Below are 10,402 nucleotides of genomic sequence, written 5' to 3'. Positions count from 1 at the left end.
GAAAAATTGCACTTTACAAATAGAAGTTTTATTATTTAAGCTGTGATTATGTGTAAGATTTAATTTATTTTAAGTTTTTGATAAAATAAATAACAGAATCTTACAATCTTACTCAAACAAAGTGACTTAAGTGGCGACATTTTATAATGCATTTAAACGACTGCAATGGGTTCGTAATAGGTTTTAGATGGACACTTTTCTTCGAAAACCTAGCTCAAGATCTTACGTGTTATTTAAAAAAATAACTTTCGGTTTTTTTTCCCCTAGTATAAAAATCCGACTTTTTCGATGGCATATGCGCTTATGTATCCCGAAAAGAAGAGGAAATTCAATATTTTTTAATTCCCTCCATTCTTTGACAAATTGAGTACAGTGTCTCTCAATAAGCGAACTTTTTTATCTCAACATTGTTAATATTGTTTATAAGATTTTGTGCAGTAAAGTGCACTACATTAACAAGATCTATCAAAGTAAAACGAGATCTTGACTATATGGAAGTATACATTTGGACTCACCCTTGATCCTATGAACTTAAGTGGCGTCTCTGATGGTATCAAAAGTCTTGATGACATTAATGATTTTAAGTGAGTCTTTCGTTGTCACGTTAGGTACGGTGTTAAGATGAGCCTCAGCAATCGAAATGAACTTGATGAAAATGCATGATTCTCGTAATTATTATGTCAAGATTTAGGTTCTTTGGTCAAGTCACTTCGTCGACCTTTAAAAAATATCCAGTAAGCATAAAGTTGTTCTTTTTTTAATGTTCATGTTTGTCATAACACTGATTTACCTCTAAAATTGCTATTTCCATGGTCTCCTCCTTGATAGTTATTTTGATTTTGATATTTTTACTGATTTTTTTGTTGCTATTGTTGCTGCTGCATAAAATGGAAAAAAATTTTTATCAATTATTTTTCAAAAATTTCGGGTTTAAACCTTTTTCTTCTAGTTTTCCTAATTCCCTGATTTCCGAATTGCTTCCGATGTGATTTTTAGATGTGCTTACATTTGTTGCTTCGTGCTGGTTCTTTGTCACCAATACACCATTCTGGACGTTGCTACTTAAAAGTCAATTCTGACTACGATGATTTTGATGAAATCACGTTGATGAATCAGATAAAAATTTCCAATAATAAATTTATTTTTATGTTCCAATTTCGTTTGCAAAATCGTTTGCAGCAGATACATTTTATGAAAATAAATCGAATTGTTGTATATAATAACCACCTTACAATCTATATAACGGTGGTCAAAAAAATTTTTGAGTCGATACGATGTGAGAGACATGGCATTTTGAAGTTACTTAGTCGACCATTTTCATGTATCATTAAAATTTCTCTCACCGATTACTGCATTGATGAATCTTTTTGAAGGCACTTTTTTGGTTTTGAAAGTTGCATGTCTAACACTACTCATATAGAAAAAAATTCATAACTAGTGCATCGGGTAGAAACTCAATGCGGATATATTTACATCGTTCCATAAAGAATGTTTCCAGTGGGTAAACCAATGAAACTTGTACAAATCCTTTTTGGAAGTTGCATTTTTATATGTTTATTAACGTTTGTTCAGCAGCTTTTCACAAATATTACTTATTTTTGGGTATTATTTGAACAAATGTTACTAAATCTTATCAAATTCCAAATTTTAGCATAAAATTATTGATTTAATTTAAAAAATTGGTATATAAAAATGATATAAAATATTAGTAAATTTTATAATATTAAATGAATTCTGAAATTTTTAAAGTCATCTGAATGGTTTAGGTTGTGAAACAGTGAATTTGAAAATTTTGATCTTGTTCGAACTATTTTAGAACATCTACATTTGATAACTTATAAATTTCTCCCCGAAAAATGAAAGATCATCCTCGAAAACATAAAGTAAATCAATAATTTTATGGAAATCTGGAATTTGATAAGAATTAGTAACATTTGTTCAAATAATTTATAATTTTTTTTAGTGTATTTTATAATATAAAATAATAATCTTTATAACTTTAGTGTATTTTTATATAAAACAACCAAAAAACTGTCAATTGGATCTTTTTTCGCATTTTTTTATCCTAATTATTCTCATAATATATATATATAATCCCAAAACATTAACCAATCTCCTCCATGATAAATTAAAATTAACACCCAATAGGTTGGCGTTAAATTAATATCAAAAACATTACATATTATTTTAATGTAACGTTAAGTTCAAAATAAAGAAGTTTGTTATTATTCAAATAATACCCTAAAATTAGGAATTTTTGTGAAAAATTGCTGAACACAAGTTAATAAAGATATAAAAATACAACTTTAAAAAAAGATTTGTACAAGTTTCATTGAGTTCGAGAAAAAAGTGATTTATTTCTCAAAATGTTTAGTTAAAATTGAAATTTTGCTCATAAAACTGAACAAAAACATGAATAATTTATACTCAAAATATGCACCTTGAATAGATCTATCAATCTAGACTATAATTATTAAATTTTTTAAAATCTAAAAATTTTTTGAGTTTTTTTTTCTATATGAGTGGTGTTTGACATGCAAATTTCAAAGCCAAAAAAAGTGCCTTTAAAAAGATTCATCAATACTGCAATCGGTCAAATTGCCATATCTCTCACATTGTACCGACCAAGTTTTTTGACTACCGTTATATAGAGCAGATATATGTACTATTAAATAAGCCACGACTTTAATTTTTATAGAATGAATATATGAAATTGTTTTTGTTGATTTTTTGGGCTAAATATGCTTTAAATTAGCATAAAACTCATAAAACTGAACAAAAACATGAATAATTTATACTCAAAATATGCACCTTGAATAGATCTATCAATCTAGACTATAATTATTAAATTTTTTAAAATCTAAAAATTTTTTGAGTTTTTTTTTCTATATGAGTGGTGTTTGACATGCAAATTTCAAAGCCAAAAAAAGTGCCTTTAAAAAGATTCATCAATACTGCAATCGGTCAAATTGCCATATCTCTCACATTGTACCGACCAAGTTTTTTGACTACCGTTATATAGAGCAGATATATGTACTATTAAATAAGCCACGACTTTAATTTTTATAGAATGAATATATGAAATTGTTTTTGTTGATTTTTTGGGCTAAATATGCTTTAAATTAGCATAAAACAATTAAATTGGAAACAAAACGGCAAATTTGAGTAATTTCAAGTATACAATACTTGAATTTCATACCTGATACAATATATCACTTTAATGATTACTTATACAAAAGACTCGCGAATACTAATCGTGGGTCTGAAGAACTGAAATGTTCTAAATATAGTTTTATTAAGATTTGATATACTAGTAATGAAGTGAATCACGCTTCATGGGAATATTCGCACCATACGCAGATCAAAAAAGTAAAAAAAAAAACAGTAATTCGAAATTGCGAATACATTTTTGCAATCTTATCTTGGTCCATGTTTTGTAATTAAGGAGAATAAAAGGAATTAATGTCTAAAATTCTAGTTTAAAATTTAGTTCCTGACTTACCGATAATTTAGGTCTGACATTCTCCTTTGAGTAGACAATGTACTGTCTCAACAAGTCTTGTGGCAATTCCGTTTCATTAACATCTTGCATTGGCTCATTCTCTTGATCTTCATTTGATGGCTGATGACGAATGTGCGATTTAACGACGAATTCAGCTAAACGTTGATCCTGCATTGGATCAAATTCATCCTTAACAACACACAAGATATCAAAACCGGACAAAATTGGTTCCGATAAATTGACATTTTCAGAGAAAGTTAAACTTGGATCATAACGTCCTCCAATTGGATTTGAGGCAGCAATAACAGCACAACGTGCTTGAAAAGAAGTAATAATACCAGCTTTTGAGATACTAATTGATTGTTGTTCCATGGCTTCGTGAATTGATGTTCTGTCTTGATCATTCATCTTATCAAACTCATCAATTAAGCAAATTCCTTGATCAGCTAAAACTAAAGCTCCAGCTTCTAATGTCCATTCTTTAGAGATTGGATTACGACGAACATAAGCAGTAAGACCGACAGCACTAGCACCTTGACCAGTTGTAAATACAGCACGTGGTAGAATCTTCTCGGCAAATTTTTAAGAATTGAGATTTAGCCATACCAGCATCACCACAAACTAGCACATTAATGTCTCCACGCAATTTATGCTTTTCACCAGGATTCTTAGCTTCTCCACCAAACAATGAAAGTGCTAAACTACGTTTAATGAATTGATGACCATAAATAGATGGTGCAATACTGTTGACAATTCTATCAGCAATTCTTGGTTCCTTACTTAAACGTTGAATTGTAGCAATATCGTCATCAGTTAGAGAGCTTACAACTTGCTTTGAATCCTTAACTAATATATGATTGGCAATAATTACAGTTTCAAATACAGGAAATCCATTGTCTGTATTTAATGATCCATCATAATTGTTTGTATAAATGCCAGTAACTTCAACTTCATCGCCAGGTTTGCATTGATCACATAAATCAGCTAATAAGATGCAATCTTTGCTTCTTCCATATTAATTGAAAATGGTCCAGCTGATTGACATTCAGGACATGATCCAGGTTTTACTTTTGAATTTTGATTTTGAACAAATGGACCAATGATATATCCACATTTAACACAATCATATTTAACGACTGATAATTGAGGTAGAACGCCTGTTGTGGCTGTGACAACTCCCATTGTTCGGACTAATTGATTTAAATGGAGTTTTCTGAATGTTCTCAATTTTTCAAGGAGAGGAAGTTCCGATATTCTTACATGAATTTCGTTGGTGACACGCTCATATGTTGGGAAAATTGATAAAACCATTTCCTTAGCGACTTGATCGAAAATTTCCAACATTTGTTGAGGAGCTTCTGGTAAAAAGTAAGCAAGAACGTGCTGATGATGAGCAAGTTCCGAAAAGACCACGGCAAAACTTGATTTGTTCTGTTCACACATCTTTCTGATTCTATCACGATAAATATGCTGGCCTTTTTCATCAATGTAAGTTCTCAAGAAGCTCTTGAATCGATTAGCAATTTCAGTTCTAGGACCTTTCTTTGATTGTGTGTCCTTTTGTATCTTCCAAATTCTCAATTGATTCAATCATTTCCTTATCAACTTCTGCAGCTCTTCTTTTGTGACTAGGAATGTCACTTTCATCGTCGCTTTTATCATACATCAAATCTCGATCATCACGATGAATTCCAGCTGCTCTATCTCGTCTATTCATTTCTATTTCAGCAGCTCTTCTTTCAGATTCGCTCATAAAACTTAATGGTCCCTCATCATCTAGCATTTCTGGATCATATCGATCAAGACGGGGATTTGGCAAGTAATCTCTGTAAATTACATGATAATTGTTATAAATACAGTGCACTAGAAGCGTGCATTACAATTTTACCTTTCCATGTCCCCGCCAAACAAATCCTCTCCTTCCGATTCATCTTCGCCGGCAGTTAAATCTCCTAATAATTCAGCTTCATTTTCAAATGGTTCAAAGTCACCAACTGGAGAATTTTCACGATTTGATCTCGGTGTTGCTACCGATTCATAATTTGTTGCTGGAGATGCAACATCATCGTTTGGGTTCTGTAAATTATAAGCAAAAAATTAAAAAGTTGATTTATCCAATTATATTATGCTAATTTGAACTTACTCCGTTTTGTGACATTTTGGGCAGCAATTGCTTGATAATAATACTTTTGAGATACTTTGATTAAATTAATCATTCATCTTATCAAACTCATCAATTAAGCAAATTCCTTGGCTAGCTCCAATATTCTTTAGAGATTGGATTACAGAACATAAGCAAAGACCGACAGCACTAGCACCTTGACCAGTTGTAAATACAGCACGTGGTAGAATCTTCTCGGCAAATTTTTAAGAATTGAGATTTAGCCATACCAGTCACCACAAACTAGCACATTAATGTCTCCACGCAATTTATGCTTTTGGATTCTTAGCTTCTCCACCAAACAATGACTAAACTACGTTTAATGAATTGATGACCATAAATAGATGGTGCAATACTGTTGACAATTCTATCAGCAATTCTTGGTTCCTTACTTAAACGTTGAATTGTAGCAATATCGTCATCAGTTAGAGAGCTTACAACTTGCTTTGAATCCTTAACTAATATATGATTGGCAATAATTACAGTTTCAAATACAGGAAATCCATTGTCTGTATTTAATGATCCATCATAATTGTTTGTATAAATGCCAGTAACTTCAACTTCATCGCCAGGTTTGCATTGATCACATAAATCAGCTAATAAGATGCAATCTTTGCTTCTTCCATATTAATTGAAAATGGTCCAGCTGATTGACATTCAGGACATGATCCAGGTTTTACTTTTGAATTTTGATTTTGAACAAATGGACCAATGATATATCCACATTTAACACAATCATATTTAACGACTGATAATTGAGGTAGAACGCCTGTTGTGGCTGTGACAACTCCCATTGTTCGGACTAATTGATTTAAATGGAGTTTTCTGAGTGTTCTCAATTTTTCAATGAGAGGAAGTTCCGATATTCTTACATGAATTTCGTTGGTGACACGCTCATATGTTGGGAAAATTGATAAAACCATTTCCTTAGCGACTTGATCGAAAATTTCCAACATTTGTTGAGGAGCTTCTGGTAAAAAGTAAGCAAGAACGTGCTGATGATGAGCAAGTTCCGAAAAGACCACGGCAAAACTTGATTTGTTCTGTTCACACATCTTTCTGATTCTATCACGATAAATATGCTGGCCTTTTTCATCAATGTAAGTTCTCAAGAAGCTCTTGAATCGATTAGCAATTTCAGTTCTAGGACCTTTCTTTGATTGTGTGTCCTTTTGTATCTTCCAAATTCTCAATTGATTCAATCATTTCCTTATCAACTTCTGCAGCTCTTCTTTTGTGACTAGGAATGTCACTTTCATCGTCGCTTTTATCATACATCAAATCTCGATCATCACGATGAATTCCAGCTGCTCTATCTCGTCTATTCATTTCTATTTCAGCAGCTCTTCTTTCAGATTCGCTCATAAAACTTAATGGTCCCTCATCATCTAGCATTTCTGGATCATATCGATCAAGACGGGGATTTGGCAAGTAATCTCTGTAAATTACATGATAATTGTTATAAATACAGTGCACTAGAAGCGTGCATTACAATTTTACCTTTCCATGTCCCCGCCAAACAAATCCTCTCCTTCCGATTCATCTTCGCCGGCAGTTAAATCTCCTAATAATTCAGCTTCATTTTCAAATGGTTCAAAGTCACCAACTGGAGAATTTTCACGATTTGATCTCGGTGTTTCTACCGATTCATAATTTGTTGCTGGAGATGCAACATCATCGTTTGGGTTCTGTAAATTATAAGCAAAAAATTAAAATGTTGATTTATCCAATTATATTATGCTAATTTGAACTTACTCCGTTTTGTGACATTTTGGCTTATCTTGTTTTATTAATTAATGATAGTTAAGAACAATTGGATTTAAATGGAAAATAGTAACGTTCGAACCATTTTTCTACTCATGGTAGCTTCGCTCGCTCGACTTGGGTAGATTACAGTCCTTATAAAGATCACTATATGAGTTGGGTTGAGCTTTTCTCGTCCGACTTGGATAGATTGCAGTACTTAAATAGATCACTTTACCAGCCGGTTCACCTCTAGATCTTTAAAATGAGATCCAGTAGGATCCACATAACTTTCAGACCCATAAAAACAAGATCCAGTAGGATCCAGTTCATTTTCAGACCTTTAAAATCAGATCCAGTAGGATCCAGGTCACTTCTAGACCTTTAAAATGAGATTTAGTACGATCCAGCTCACTTACAGACATACAATTCACTTGAATTCACTCAAATTTATCATTTTGTTTCCAATTTTACCTCGTTTGTTCTTATCTTAAGTTGCTTTCTGCTTAAAATATCTCGCATCTCATTTGTCTTTTGATTTCTTCCAATTCTTCTTCTTTAACTGTTCATCGGTGGATCTAGATTTCTTTAAGTGCTCCTTCTGGTCTAGTTTACTTATTTTGTACCTAATTAAATTTTTCTTGTTGAAAAAATTACACGCACAACTAAAGTTCAATTTTCGACGAAAATATTTTTCCGATTTAAATGACTTTAGTTAATTTTACTCACCATTTTTCATGTGTATTCGATCCTATTAGTCCTTATGTGTGTGCTGAAAATAAGTTAGATGATTAAAACCTAAAGAAATAAGATAACAAAAAAATAACAAAATTAATGACGAAAATATTTTTTCGATTTAAATGATTTTAGTTAATTTTACTCACCATTTTTCATGTGTATTCCATCCTATTGGTCCTTATGTGTGTGCTGAAATTAAATTAGATGATTAAAACCTAAAAGAAATAAGATAACAAAAAAAAGGAAATAAAATTAATGACAAAATATTATAAACCTTGAATTTCTCAGTATCTCCTGAATGGTCTTGTGCTGATTTTGTTAGAGCTTCACGGGCAACTTCTGCAGCAGTTCTCCATCCAGCAATAATTGTTTGTGGATGGATTTTAAGCTCAATAAGCTTTGTGATTTGATGGAATGATATTTTTGAAGCTCAATAAGTGGCTTCTCAGCTAATTGATTTAAATGGAGTCTCAATAGTTTCAATCTTAAAATGTTAAAATTAATAAAACCATTTCCTTAGATTGATCGAAAACCAACATTTGTTGAGGAGATGTTGTTCCATCATTTTCTGACTTCTTCACGTACTTCCTTTTTCATCAATGTACTTTAGCAATTTCAGTTCTAGGATTTCTTTGATTGTGTGTCCTTTTGTATCAACTAAAACTCTTTTTAGCTGGATTGTCAACACCCATACAAAATTGTTGCATCATCATTTGTGACTTCAACGCTTCCAGCACTTCGTCGATAAGATACTAAAATTTTATCATTCCCTTTGGGCCGATTTCTTAACTAAATCTCCAATAGCGAAATTAGATGATTAAAACCTAAAAGAAATAAGATAAGAAAAAAATAACATAAATTAATGACGAAAATATTTTTCCGATTTAAATGATTTTAGTTAATTTTACTTTCACCATTTTTCATGTGTATTCCATCCTATTGGTCCTTATGTGTGTGCTGAAATTAAATTAGATTTAAAACCTAAAGAAATAAATAACAAAAAAATGATAATAACAAAATTATGACAAAATATTATACACCTTGAATTTCTCAGTTTTCCTGAATGGTCTTGTGCTGATTTTGTAATTAATGAGCTTCAAGTTTCCATCGAGCAATAATTGTTTGTTGGATTTTAACTCAATAAGCTTCTCAGCTTCTCTCAACTTGGGTAGTTCAGAAGCTAAAACAGTTACTGATGTTGTTCCATCACCGACTTCTTGTACTTCCTGTACTTATAATAGATCACTTTACCAGCCGGTTCACCTCTAGATCTAAAATTGTCAGTAGGACTCCAAATCTTTGCATGAGATTTAGTACGATCCAGCTCACTTACAGACTGGATTTAAAATGTTTAGTTAACATTTCTTCCAATTCCCATCGGTGGATCTTTTCAGATTTTAAGTTAATTTTACTACCATTTTTCATGTGTATTCGATCCTATTAGTCCTTATGTGTGCGCTGAAAATCATTTGTGACTTCAACGCTTCCAGCACTTCGTCCGTGAGATACTAAAATTTTATCCATTCCCTTTGGGCCGAGTGTACTCTTAACTAAATCTCCAATAGCGAAATTAGATGATTAAAACCTAAAAGAAATAAGATAACAAAAAAATAACAAAATTAATGACGAAAATATTTTTCCGATTTAAATGACTTTAGTTAATTTTACTCACCATTTTTCATGTGTATTCCATCCTATTAGTCCTTATGTGTGTGCTGAAATTAAATTAGATGATTAAAACCTAAAAGAAATAAGATAACAAAAAAATAAAAAAATAACAAAATTAATGACAAAATATTATACACCTTGAATTTCTCAGTATCTCCTGAATGGTCTTGTGCTGATTTTGTAAGAGCTTTACGGGCAACTTCTGCAGCAGTTCTCCATCGAGCAATAATTGTTTGTGGATGGATTTTAAGCTCAATAAGCTTCTCAGCTTCTCTCAATAGTTCAGAAGCTAAAACAGTTACTGATGTTGTTCCATCACCGACTTCTTGTACTTCCTGTACTTCCTGTACATATCAACTAAAATCTTTGCAGCTGGATTGTCAACACCCACAGATTTTAAAATTGTTGCACCATCACTTGTGACTTCAACGCTTCCAGCACTTCGTCGATAAGATACTAAAATTTTATCCATTCCCTTTGGGCCGAGTGTACTCTTAACTAAATCTTCAATGGCGATTGCTCCAACAAACGATGATTAAACGAGCAATTCTGAAATTAAATTAGAAATAAAAGAGATAAGAAAAAAATAA

At 31.8% G+C, this 10,402-nt stretch overlaps 3 pseudogenes; all 3 read right to left on the bottom strand.

The window, feature by feature from the left end:
• LOC139093469 (DNA replication licensing factor Mcm2-like) overlaps positions 1 to 5,660 on the bottom strand; it is a 30,067-nt pseudogene extending 24,407 nt beyond the window's left edge.
• A 50-nt stretch (positions 5,661 to 5,710) lies between these two features.
• On the bottom strand, positions 5,711 to 8,529 carry LOC139093297 (DNA replication licensing factor Mcm2-like; annotated as a pseudogene).
• A 1,075-nt stretch (positions 8,530 to 9,604) lies between these two features.
• On the bottom strand, positions 9,605 to 10,341 carry LOC139093463 (T-complex protein 1 subunit beta pseudogene; annotated as a pseudogene).
• Positions 10,342 to 10,402: the final 61 nt, after the last annotated feature.

The sequence above is a fragment of the Chironomus tepperi genome, unplaced genomic scaffold (genome assembly GCF_022539635.2).
Source record: "Chironomus tepperi strain 1889 unplaced genomic scaffold, CSIRO-AGI_Ctep_v1 contig_335, whole genome shotgun sequence".
Classification (NCBI taxonomy): domain Eukaryota; kingdom Metazoa; phylum Arthropoda; class Insecta; order Diptera; family Chironomidae; genus Chironomus; species Chironomus tepperi.
This window is presented reverse-complemented; position numbering and strand designations above follow the sequence as displayed.